This window comes from Pelophylax lessonae, assembly GCF_965119305.1.
Source record: "Pelophylax lessonae genome assembly, chromosome: 4".
NCBI lineage: Eukaryota > Metazoa > Chordata > Amphibia > Anura > Ranidae > Pelophylax > Pelophylax lessonae.
This window is the reverse complement of record NC_138771.1, coordinates 263,739,714-263,751,937: the sequence shown is the minus strand read 5'-3', so window position 1 is coordinate 263,751,937 and position 12,224 is coordinate 263,739,714. Positions and strand designations below refer to the sequence as shown.

Below are 12,224 nucleotides of genomic sequence, written 5' to 3'. Positions count from 1 at the left end.
GATCCAGTGGTCACCCCAGCCGGCCTACGAGCGCGTGCAGGCCCTAGCTCCGCGCTGGGTCGGCCGCGACATAGTCCCACTGAGCGGGGACTGGCCCCGCGAGTTAAACGTCTCGCCAGGTCGCCTACGACCAGTTTGAATCTGAGTCGCGGCGTCCGTGTTGGCCGACAGCCCCCCCACCTCGGTGGAGAGGGGTTCTGTCAGGAGTTGGCGCCCGCCTGTTCCGCTATGGTGAGTAGAATGTTCCCCCTCTCCCCCTGATGGGTTTTGGGGTGGACGCGGGCCCCTCCCCGGAATGGTCGGACCCTCATGATTCCGGGTTCCCCTCTGTCCTGTTACGCACCCCCACCTATCTGCCCCCCTCACTAGTGGGTTACAGGCCACATATGGGGGCGGTGGGGGGCGCCGCCGGTGTTGCCCTAAAAACGATCGTGCGGGGGGGTTAATACCTGTGCTTTCAGGCCCATCTACCGATCCGTAGGGTAGGCACACAGGGGTCCCCTGTTGGCACTGCGGACCGCACGAGGCCGCCATTTTTCCGTGGGCCGCCATTTTGTTGTAGCCTTCATGTCCTCTGCATAGGCGGTGGCCATCTTGGTACACCCAGCTCGTCTGGCTTGAGAGCTGAGCAACTGTAGGAGTTACTGAGGGCGTGTAAGGGGGCGGAGCCCCTCCCTAGACCCAGGAAAATCACTCTACAAAGACTTCCTGTCAGATAGACAGAGCTGAGAGCAGTCCTGTTTTGAACTCTGGTGCATCATGTGGTGAGCCTTTTGGGGGTCATTCTTCTCTCTCTGCGGGGGTCTCGAGCACGTGACCACTGAGGGGCGCTGTAGCGCTGGGGGATTCTTTTTAAAAAAAATAAAAAAGTTTTTTCTTTTTTGCAATTTTGTCATTTTTGGCTGACAGGTTCCCCTGGCGTTGCCATGGACCCTGCTGCACATGAGTCCCCATCTGATCCCCTCGAGGTGGCCGCAGGGCCCTCCGATTTTTCCACTCACCATTGATGCGCTTTCGGCGGTCCTGGAGTCATTTGTGTCCCGGGTGGAGGTGGCCTGTCAGGGACGGGGGGCTAAAAAACTTCCCCCGCCTACCCCTGTCTTTTCTGATGCCTCAGACTCTGATCCTGAGCTGGTCGCTGCTGCTGCGGGTTCCTCCTTTAGGGTTGATGTCCCACGCTCCTCTGACAGTGAGGATGATCTTCCTGCCTCTGCCATAGCACAGGACAAGGCACTGGTGTACGCACTGATTAGGTCAGTCTGGGAGACCCTAAAACTGGAGGTTGCACCAGTGGAAGTTTGCCTTTGGCATTCGCAAGCCCTCCAAGGTGGAAAAGGTGTTTCCCTTTCCCAAATGCTTTGATGATATTATTAAAGATGAGTGGGCCCATCCAAAACGACCCCCTGGGATGCCTGAACGGATTGCTAGGCGCTACCCGTTTGAAGAGTCCCTCCTTAAAAAATGGACGGTGCCACCTGTGGTGGATCCGCCGGTTTCCAGACTAAATAAGGCCACGGTTATCCCGGTGGAGGATTCCCCGTCCTTTCGGGATCCAGTTGACCGCAGGGCGGAATCTGTGTTCCGTTCCATATTCTCCCTGGCAGGTTTGGCCTTAAGGCCAGTGTTTACCATTGCTCTGGTTTCACAGACATTGACGGAATAGGCCAAGCTATTACGCCATGACCTGGAGGGGAGAAGTCTCCCTCCTGCCGTGCCGGAGTTGCTGGAGCAAATAGTGCAGGGGCTACAGTTTGTTTGTGATGCCGCACTGGACGCTGCCCCATTGCTGGGGCGTGTGTCGATCTCGGCGATGGTCCTCCGGCGCAGGCTATGGTTAAAGCGCTGGTCGGCGGATCAGGCTTCCAAAAAAGCATTGACTGATCTCCCTTTTCAGGGGGATCGCCTGTTTGGTGCTACCTTGGATGAGATTATTAAGGATCTCACTGGGGGCAAGAGCACCTTTCTACCACAGGCTAATAAGGGTAAGGAACCTCGTCGCAGACAGGGACCTTCCTTTACAGCTCACAAGAAGTTTATTCGCTCCTCCGGGGCGGGCGATAAGGCAAAGTCCTCCAAAGCCCCCCGGGGGGTTTCAAGAGATCCTGGTCTGGTAAGCAAAAATCCGGTCCTTCCAGACCTGAGGATAAGACTGCTTCAGCCTGAAGGTGCGCCCCCACCCAGATCAAGGGTGGGGGGGTGTCTTCGCCGGTTCCCGGACCCATGGCTTTACAGTATTCAAGACAAATGGGTTCACGAGGTCATACGGTCGGAACACAAGATCGAGTTACGATCGCTTCTACCGGTGCGGTTCTTCCCTTCCAATATGCGACTGTCCCCGAATCGCCTAATGGCTCTGTTGGGGGCAGTGCAGCACTGGATGCAAATGGCGCCCATAGAGGGTGCCTATCTTCACGTTCCCATTTACGCAATACACCAGCGGTATCTGCGCTTTGCGGTGGGAGCGGACCATTATCAGTTTGTGGCGTTACCCTTTGGTCTCGCCTCTGCTTTCCGGGTCTTCACAAAAGTTTGGGCCCCAGTCCTGGCGTTGTTGCGGCAGCGGGGCATATCGGTCCTGGGCTACCTGGACAACCTCCTCTTCTGTGCGGAGTCTCCGCATGCTCAGTGTCATACGCGGACTCTCCAAAAGGAGATTCTTCTCAAATGGAACTGGAATTCCGATTTCCTGGACAATCGGATCCGGCTGAGCGAGCGGACCAGGTAGTTTCTGGTTTGGGAGCCTCGGTCTCCGATGCTCAGTCAGGGGAAGCCCTTTTTTCCGTAAGTATCCAGGTTATCGATAAATGTGTTGGAACTGAAAGCGATCAGGTTTTGCCTGGTTCACCGGACCGAGCATCTTCAGGGCTGCTCGGTTCGGATTCAGTCGGACAATGCCACGGCCGTGGCCTATGTCAACCATCAAGGGGACACCAAGAGTGTTCTAGCAGCCTTGGAAGTGGCTGGCATGTTTTGGGCGGAACAGTTTGTTCCGGCTCTGTCTGCAGTTCACGTTTTGGGTGTGGAAAATTGGCAAGCGGACTTTCTCAGCCGTCAGACCTTGGATCGAGGGGAATGGCCTCTTCATACAGAGGTGTTTCACCAGTTGTGCCTTCATTGGGGCACCCCGGACGTGGATCTGTTGGCATCTCGGCTCAACAGAAAAGTGCAGAGGGTTGTCGCCCGCGATCCTCTGGCGGATGCAGTACCAGCTGTGGGGGCAGTACCAGCTGCTGTATGCCCTTCCTCCTCTCAAGTTGTCACCAAAACTTCTTCGCAGGATAGAAGCGGAGGGAATTCCAGTCATCCTTGTGACTCCGGATTGACCTCATCAGGCCTAATATGCCGTCTTGGGTCAGGCTGGTCGCAGACGCTCCTTGGCAACTTCCTCTCAGGGAAGAGCCACTGTCTCAGGGACCGATCGTCCATCCTGCTTTACGATCACTGGCTTTGATGGCTTGGCTGTTGAGAGCCAGGTGCTGAAGGACAGGGGCTTGTCTGCTTCAGTTATCCCTACTCTGATTAAAGCGAGGAAAGCGACTTCCAGAAAGGTCTATCATCGCACATGGAAGTCTTCTATCGCGTGGTGTGAATCCCTTGGGTTTCCTCCACGTTCTTACTCGGTGGCTCGGATATTGGCCTTTCTGCAACGGGGGGTTGAGCAGAAGCTGGCCTTGAGCACTATCAAGGGTCAGGTCTCAGCATTGGCAATCTTCTTCCAGAGGCCACTGGCTACTCATTCTTTGGTGCGTAATTTCATCCAAGGGGTGCGGCACCTGGCTCCTCCGGTTCGCGCGCCCTTGCCGCCCTGGGATCTTAATTTGGTGTTGTCGGTTCTCCAGAAACCTCCCTTTGAAAATATTAGGGAGATTCCCTTGCTTACCGTATCCCAGAAGGTGGCCTTTTTGGTGGCTATCACTTCTGCATGCAGGGTGTCGGAACTGGCCGCATTGTCCTGTTGTTCCCCATATCTGGTGGTTCATAGGGATAAGGTGGTTCTTCGTCCGAATCCATCCTTCCTTCCTAAGGTGGTTTCAGAGTTTCATTTGAATGAGGATATTGTATTGCCTTCCCTGTGTCCTAAGCCCAGTCATCCTCGGGAGTTTGCATTACACTCCTTGGATGTGGTTCGGGCAATCAGGGTGTACTTGGCTACTACTGACTCTTTTCGTAAGGCTGATTCACTTTTTGTGATCACGGATGGCCCTAGAAAGGGGTTGCCTGCGTCTGCCGTGACTATCTCCAGATGGATCAGACAGACGGTGGTGCAGGCTTATTCTATTAAGGGTCGGGTTCCTCCGTTCCCTATTAAGGCGCACTCCACTCGGGCTCTTAGTGCTTCCTGGGCCTTCCGCCATCAGGCGTCGGTGCTTCAGGTTTGCAAGGCGGCTACCTGGTCGTCGGTTCATACTTTTACAAAATTTTATAAAGTTGATGTGCTGGCATCGGCGGATGCCTCTTTTGGCCGCAAGGTTTTGCAGGCCGCTGTTTGAGGGGACCTTGGTCTACCTCAGGGGTTTTTTGTTTTTTTCCAGTTGGGTCTCATCCTTTTGTTCGATGAGTCCTTGATGCTTCTGGTTGGCTCCGGTTGGGCCTTCTGGATTGGATTTTTATTTCTGTTATCCCACCCCTCATTTGTGGCACTGCTTTGGGACGTCCCTACTGATATTAATCAAGAAGTCTGCGTCTGTCAATGAGCGACAGAGAAAACTGGATTTTTGACTTACCGTAAAATCCTTTTCTCTTAAGCTCATTGACAGACGCAGGACCCGCCCCTCTATTTTTGAGTTGGGTTGGGTTAAATTCTCTGACACTGCTTGGTTACATAACTGACATCCTATAGCAGGGAGAGAGAGGATATACCCCCTGGAACTGCCCATGGGTGTGGCCAGAACTTTTTTCCTGCCTAGTGTCCTACTCCTGTAGGGGGCAGTATATCCCTACTGATATTAATCAAGAAGTCTGCGTCTGTCAATGAGCTTAAGAGAAAAGGTTTTTACGGTAAGTCAAAAATCCAGTTATGACAATATAACTTGTGTATATGCATCCATTTTCTTTCTGCTGAACATTGGCTCTGTCTTCTCTTCTAAATGTATTTATACAACCTTTCTAAAAAGTTCACTCAGCTGACCTTTCTTTTTTTGTTAATGTTGGAGGCAAAGATGAGGGAATTATCTATTACTGCAATCTAAAAAAGATTTTTAAAAAGAACTATACCGTTAGTTTATATGAGAACTATTGTACAATGCAATTGTCCGCTTTGTTATAACCCTTATGATGATATATTTTAGGAGTCCCAATATTTTAACGTAAATTAAAACTATTACATAATGTAAGGTGATTAGTATAACATCGGATTCTTTATGGACTAGTAGGTTGACATTTTGAGAGGGTGTGCATTATAAAGTATCCATATAATCAATGTTTTTACACTTACATGTACATTGTACACCTATATGTGCACCTATTGGGTTTCTGTTTAATACCTTTGTACTTTAATATCTTTGTGTTGTTGCTTCCAAAGTAAATGGCCTTCATGCGCTGTATGTCTGTCCCAAAATCCCATGTTACTAACACATGACCATGGAAAACCATCTTGTTAAAAAAAAAAAATGTTGTGCCAAGGGAAATACAGTATTGCTGACAACTTGAATATGCTAGTTGATAGGCCGTCATACTTGTTCATTGGCTTCAAACCTATTAAGTTTTTAGCTAGAACAATTGAGCACCAAGTAAAATTAGAGCTCCTTATCTGCCTTCTTGAAGCAGGTTAGTGACTTGTTGCCTGACAGTCAGATAAAAAGGAGAGACTAGGAATGCCAACCCTTAAAAATGCTTCTTAGATGCATATATTATTGCAATATATGGCATTAAGTAGATTGCAAGTCAGTTTTTTATGTATTTTTTTTCTTTTTCTGTAGAATATCTATAAAGGTTTTTTATAGCTTTTTGTATTCCCATTTGAATGTTAAATTGGCAAACTGACACCAAGTATCAATGGGGCCAGGTTCCAACTAAGGCCTCATGCAGATTGGGTATGTAAGGCCACTTTTAGAAGAGTCTTGTGTTTTTTCTGCCTCTAAATGCCCCTCCGTGTTAGCCTATGTGTGAGTGCACACACAGGCATTTACAGGCAGAAAAAACCCTACTGTCGAGCGCATTCAGGAGCAGTAATGTTTTGCCAGAAAAAAACTGACACGCATAAACAAAAGTAAACGCATTTAAACATTTATTGCTAGACCCGTCCGTTCATTTCAGTGGCCAGAATAAATTATTCTGGCCAATGAAATGAACACTCAAATTCTTGATATGTCTAAACACACCTATATGTTTTTTTTTTTTTAAAAGCGTGGCTTTTCTCCTGCCAGGAGAAAGACATTTAGAAGAGCTGAGAAAATGCCCGGTATGCATGAGGCCTAAATATTGATGGTGTACAACAGAGCTTTATTACAGCTATCTTTGCTCTGTAATTGCTCATTTATAAAGCAGTCATCCTAATGAGGAAAGTGTTTCCTTTGTGACACAGGGGTCAGTACACGGAGAGCTTCAAAAACTAGCACTGCATCAAGGGAAGATTGTTGTATAAATGAAGGTACACAGAAACAGCGTGAAAATATGAAAACATACTTGTTGTGCCCTCATTCACGTGATGATCTCCCTCTAGTGCTACGTTACAAATTATTTGCATTCCTGAGCTAAGAGCAAAAACTTACCACACTGACGCATTGTTTTCTTTTAACTTACTGGCCAGCGCAGCCATTGTTTTCCTATACATTCCTAAACTATTAACTGTCTGCATCATGCGATAAATAATGAATGTGTTTTTCTTTTTTAGTAAATTGACTTTAACCACTTCCAGTTGGGGTCAATTCTGACACTTATCTCAGGCATGTAAAAATTTGCGTATGTTTTTGCTAGAAAAAAACTAACACCACCCAAGCATTATCTATTTTCTGAAAGCAAAGGCCCTGGAGAATAAAATGTTGTTTGTTGCAATTTTTTATGTTATTATATAGGATTTATATAGCGCCGACAGTTTACGCAGCACTTTACAACTTAAGGGTAGCCAGTACAAATACTATACACTTTAATACAGTAGGAATCAAAGGGCCCTGCTCATTAGAGCTTACAATCTAAGAGGGAGGGTCAAGAGATACAAGAGGTAATAACTGTGGGGGATGTAACTGTGGTGGGTGGGCTGATAGAGAAAATAAAAGTACAGTTGTTGGGTAGATGCCAGATAGGTTTCTCTGAAGAGATGTGTTTTCAGGGATCGTCTGAAAGTAGACAAAGTAGGAGATACTCGGACAGATTGGAGTAGAGCATTCCAGAGAATGGGAGAGGCTCAGGCGAAGTCCTGGAGGCGAGCATGGGAAGAGGTTACAAGGGAGCTAGAGAACAGGAGGTCCTGGGAGGAACGAAGAGAACGAGTTGGTTGGTATTTTGAGACCAGATTAGTGATGTAGCTGGGCGCCAAGTTATGGATGGCTTTGTAAGTTATGGTTAGAAACTTGAATTTAATTGGTAGAGTGACAGCCAATGGAGGGATTGGCAAAGAGGGGTAGCAGACACAGAGCGGTTTGCATGGTGGATGAGCCTGGCAACAGCGTTCATGATAGACTGAAGGGGGGGGGGATACCTTTTTAAAGGTTTTGAAAAGGATTTGGTGCCTCAGGCCAAAAGTGGGACTTTATGGGCTTAATAAAACAATTTGTATAAAATTTATAACAATTTATTAAATAAGAGCAACAAAAGAAATTATAACACACTGTCATGTGTTTGGGTTATAGACCCATTAGTGATAGTGAGTAAGTTGAGAAATTGGTGACACGGTGATATAGTGACATATGAATATATCTCTCTGCTGTTCCACGCTTTGTAATTCAGCTTGGAGTGTGCAGAGAGGGAATATCCTGGTTTCCTATGCGTTTCAGCTTTACAAATAGAGCGCCTTTATCAAGGAAGATTTTTCACCATATCTGTAAATACAATAGGTAATAGATCAAAACACTATGCATTGCATGGGGTGAAAAAATCCCATTTTCGCATAGTTTTAATACATACTTCAAAAGTGTGCCTGATCCAGGATACTTTGCTTCTGATTTTTTGTTTCACACTAGGAATTGTGTGGGTGCTGGTGTTTAGGTATATAATACAGTGAGGGTATTACATTTTATAAAATAATATCTTCCTTTAAATGAAAATATATTTATTTGTACTTACTGGCAGCGTGACCGCTTGTGGCTAAAAAGTAGGGTCAGCCCCGGTCAATTTCTGGTTTTTCCTGGTGTGTGTGTGTGTATATATATATATATATATATATATAAACTGGTAAGGTAAAAAATAAAGCCAGATATTTCAGAAAAGAAAACTGGATTTTTATTAAAGAACGAAAAAGGAGAAAGTCATCCCATACATTAAAAGATCTGTATTAGGGACTCGTTACCAACTCACTTTTGATTATATTGTTTAGGATCCAATGGAAATGATCCAGCAGCAGTGGGTCCAATAGGTCTGCCTGTCTCCCTCATTCAGAGGGAAGTGGTGCCTTGTTACAATTCCCTGGCCTTTTATTGTGGCTTGCGCATGCGCAGTGTGTGCGCAACGTAATGCCACGTCTACAGACCCGACTTCCGGGTCTGTGTGTCAGGAGAGCGTGCTTCAGCCGGAGCTGCGCGCGCACCCGATTGAAAAACATAGGGCGGATCGCTGCAACGGTCGCCGACACAGAAGGAGAAATCTATCTCCCCTAGGGGATCTCAGAGGGGAAAAAGGATGTACCGCCCTCTGCTTTCTCATGGTACCCCCGGTTTTGTGATATACCGGGGTTACCTGTGCCGGGTGTGATATTTCAGATCAGACTAGTGGTTACATGATACAGGCAAAAAATAATAATAAACAATAAAAACTAAAATACTGACATGAGCAATAATTATGCTAAACAGTATGTGGGAATGTAGAATATAAAACTACCTGCGCTGCTCCACAAACCAAATATATGTATGTATGTATATATATATATATATATATATATATATATATATATATATATATATATATATATATATATATAAATAAATAATGTGTATAAAGTGCTAGTGCTTAACTTAATATACACGATAACTGTATCAAAATCACCAATCAAATATGCATAAATAATAAACGTGAATAAAATATATCAATAAATATAAACTGTTATCTTATTCTTTCAGTTAATCATGTGCTCAGAAAAAAAATAAAAAATATATATATATGTATAGCGACAGTCTTTGTGCAAAAAATATAAGTCCAAAGTGCTGCGTGCTCATATAAAAAGTGCTGGTGCTCTCTGTACACGAGTAGGTGCTCCCCTCTTGGTCCCCTACTCACCAGAAGCCAAATAATACAGCGCTTTCAAAATCTCCTTTGCAGATAAATGCCTTATAGGACCAACAATTCGACAGCTTTGTGGATATACTGTAGATCACAACATCCAGGTGATGCTCAAAAAAGAAAGAGATGCTGGCTTTTGATAACGCTCTGTGTGTGGAGCGAAACGCGTCAAGCCGTTCGTCCGAGTACATACTACGCCTGACTGCATCCAACTTCCGGTATACGGGGACACGGGGAGTGAGTACAGCCATTTGAGTGGCGACCCGTGGGATAGTTTTTCAAGCGTTTGAACCTCTGCTAAATAGTAAGTGTAACCTGTATTGTGTGCATCGAATAAAGTGTTTACATACTTCACGATGCCAGCATCTCTTTCTTTTTTGAGCATCACCTGGATGTTGTGATCTACAGTATATCCACAAAGCTGTCGAATTGTTGGTCCTATAAGGCATTTATCTGCAAAGGAGATTTTAAAAGCGCTGTATTATTTGGCTTCTGGTGAGTAGGGGACCAAGAGGGGAGCACCTACTCGTGTACAGAGAGCACCAGCACTTTTTATATGAGCACGCAGCACTTTGGACTTATATTTTTTACACAAAGACTGTTACTATACATATATTTTTTGCACAAAGACCGTCACTATACATATATATATTTTTTATTTTTTTTTCTGAGCACATGATTAACTGAAATAATAAGATAACAGTTTATATTTATTGATATATTTTATTCACGTTTATTATTTATGCATATTTGATTGGTGATTTTGATACAGTTATCGTGTATATTAAGTTAAGCACTAGCACTTTATACACATTTATTTATTTATATATATACATATATTTGGTTTGTGGAGCAGCGCAGGTAGTTTTATATTCTACACTTTTTAAGGCACGTTCCTTTCTCATACCAAGCAGCAGCTCACTTTACTGTATGATAAGAATAATAATCTTAATCCTCAGCGCTAGCCTTTTATAAATTATAGTATGTGGGAATATACAGAAAATATATATACACAATATGATACAGCAGTATATATGGGGAGGAAACAATGAATATGGGGGCTTGTAGATGGGTATCGGGGTGGGATTCCCAGATGCTAGAATCTAAGGTTTCTAGGATGCGCTTTAAAAAAAAAAATTTTGTGGAGAAGCCACTTGGATTAGGGGTTGGTGGCTGATATGTCGAAGGGGGGATTTTTAACCATAGCATAACCTCAGAAAGGAGGGGGTATTGATTGGTTATTTTCATGTAACAAGATTGATCATGATTAGATGATATTAGAAGTTTGCAAGGTGGATGAGCCTGGCAGCAGCGTTCATGATAGACTGAAGGGGGGATACCCTTTTAAAGGTAAGCAAATGAGAAGGGGGTTGCAGTAATCGAGACGAGATAACCAGGGAGTGGATTAAAAGCTTTGTGGTATCATTGGTTAGGAAGGGACGTATCTTGGAGATGTTGCAGAGGTTGAGGCGGTAAGCTTTGGACAGTGACTGGATGTGTGGCCGAAAGGATAGTTCAGAGTCAAGGATTATACCTAGGCATGGGTGGACAGGTTGTTAGTTGTGCCGTTGATGTTGACAGAGAAATCAGGGGAAGAGGAACGTTTGGGAGGAAATATCATGAGCTCGGTTTTGGATAGGTTGAGTTTGAGGAAGGGATGTGACATCCAGGCTGGTATGTCTGTTAGTAAGCTGGTGATGTGTGAGGAGACTGATGGAGTGAGCTGAGGGGTGGAGAGATAGATTTGGGTGTCATCAACGTAGAGATATTGAAAGCCATGGGAGGCAATCAGCTGACTCGGGGAGGAGGTGTAGATTGAGAAAAGGAGCGGTCCAAGAACAGAATCTTGGGGGACCCTGACAGAGAAAGGAAGAAGAGAGGAGGTAGTAGAGTTGTAAGTGGCACTGAAGGTGTGTTGGGATAGGTAGGATGAGAACCAGTGAAGAGTACAGTCACGGAGGCCAAGGGAGTGGAGTTTTTTGAGGAGAAGGGGTGGTCTACGGTGTCAAAGGCAGCAGAGAGGTCCAGGAGGAGTAGTACAGAATAGTGTCCATTGGTGTTTGCTGTTAGTAGGTCGTTTGTGAGTTTAAGGAGAGCAGTTTCAGTGGAATGTTAAGGGCAAAATCCAGACTGAAGGGGATCAAGAAGATTGTTCTTAGTCAGATGGTCGCTTAGTCTGTTGTAGATCAATCGTTCAAGGAGTTTGGAGGAGAAGGGGGAGAAGGAGATGGCAAGTAGATTGTGCAGATTGGTGAGGTCCAGTGAGGGCTTTTTTAGGATGGGAGTGACTAGCGCGTGTTTTTAGAGAATTAGGGAAGATGCCAGAAGAGAGGGAGCGCTTGAAGATGTGAGTTAGAGAGCGTGGAATAGAGTCAGAGGGTGAGCGTAGCATGTGTGAGAAAGCAGGATCCAGGGTGCAGTTGGTTAGATGGGTGTTAGATAAAAGTCCAGCAACCTCATTAATCCTAGCAGGGTGGAACGAGGGAAGTAATGATTGTACCCGTGGATATGGGTTGTTAAGTGGGGGAGGTTTCTGCACAATGGAGATCTCCTCACGAATTGTATCGATCTTATTTTTGAAGTGATTGGCGATCTTCTGGGCAGTGAGTGAGGTGAGGGTGAAGTTGACGGAGGACAGAGTAGAGAGTTAAAGGTAGAGAAGAGATGACGGGGACTAGAAGAGAATGTTTGGATGAGCGTGAAAAAATGGGTTTGCTTGGCAGTGAGGAGGTAGGAATAGTATTTTTGAAGGGCAGATTTTTTTTGGTTGAAGTCTTCCAGGGACTTGGTCTTATGCCACAGGCGCTCAAGAGCTCGGCTAAGTTTTCTGAGACTTCTGGCCTTGTCTGTTTGCC

General features: G+C 45.5%; 1 protein-coding gene across 1 annotated transcript in view; it reads left to right on the top strand.

Annotated features, from left to right (window-relative positions):
- The window catches only part of RAB3IP (RAB3A interacting protein), a 134,300-nt gene that overhangs the window by 61,581 nt on the left and 60,495 nt on the right, over positions 1–12,224 (top strand). The gene's annotated exons all lie outside the window — the stretch shown is intronic.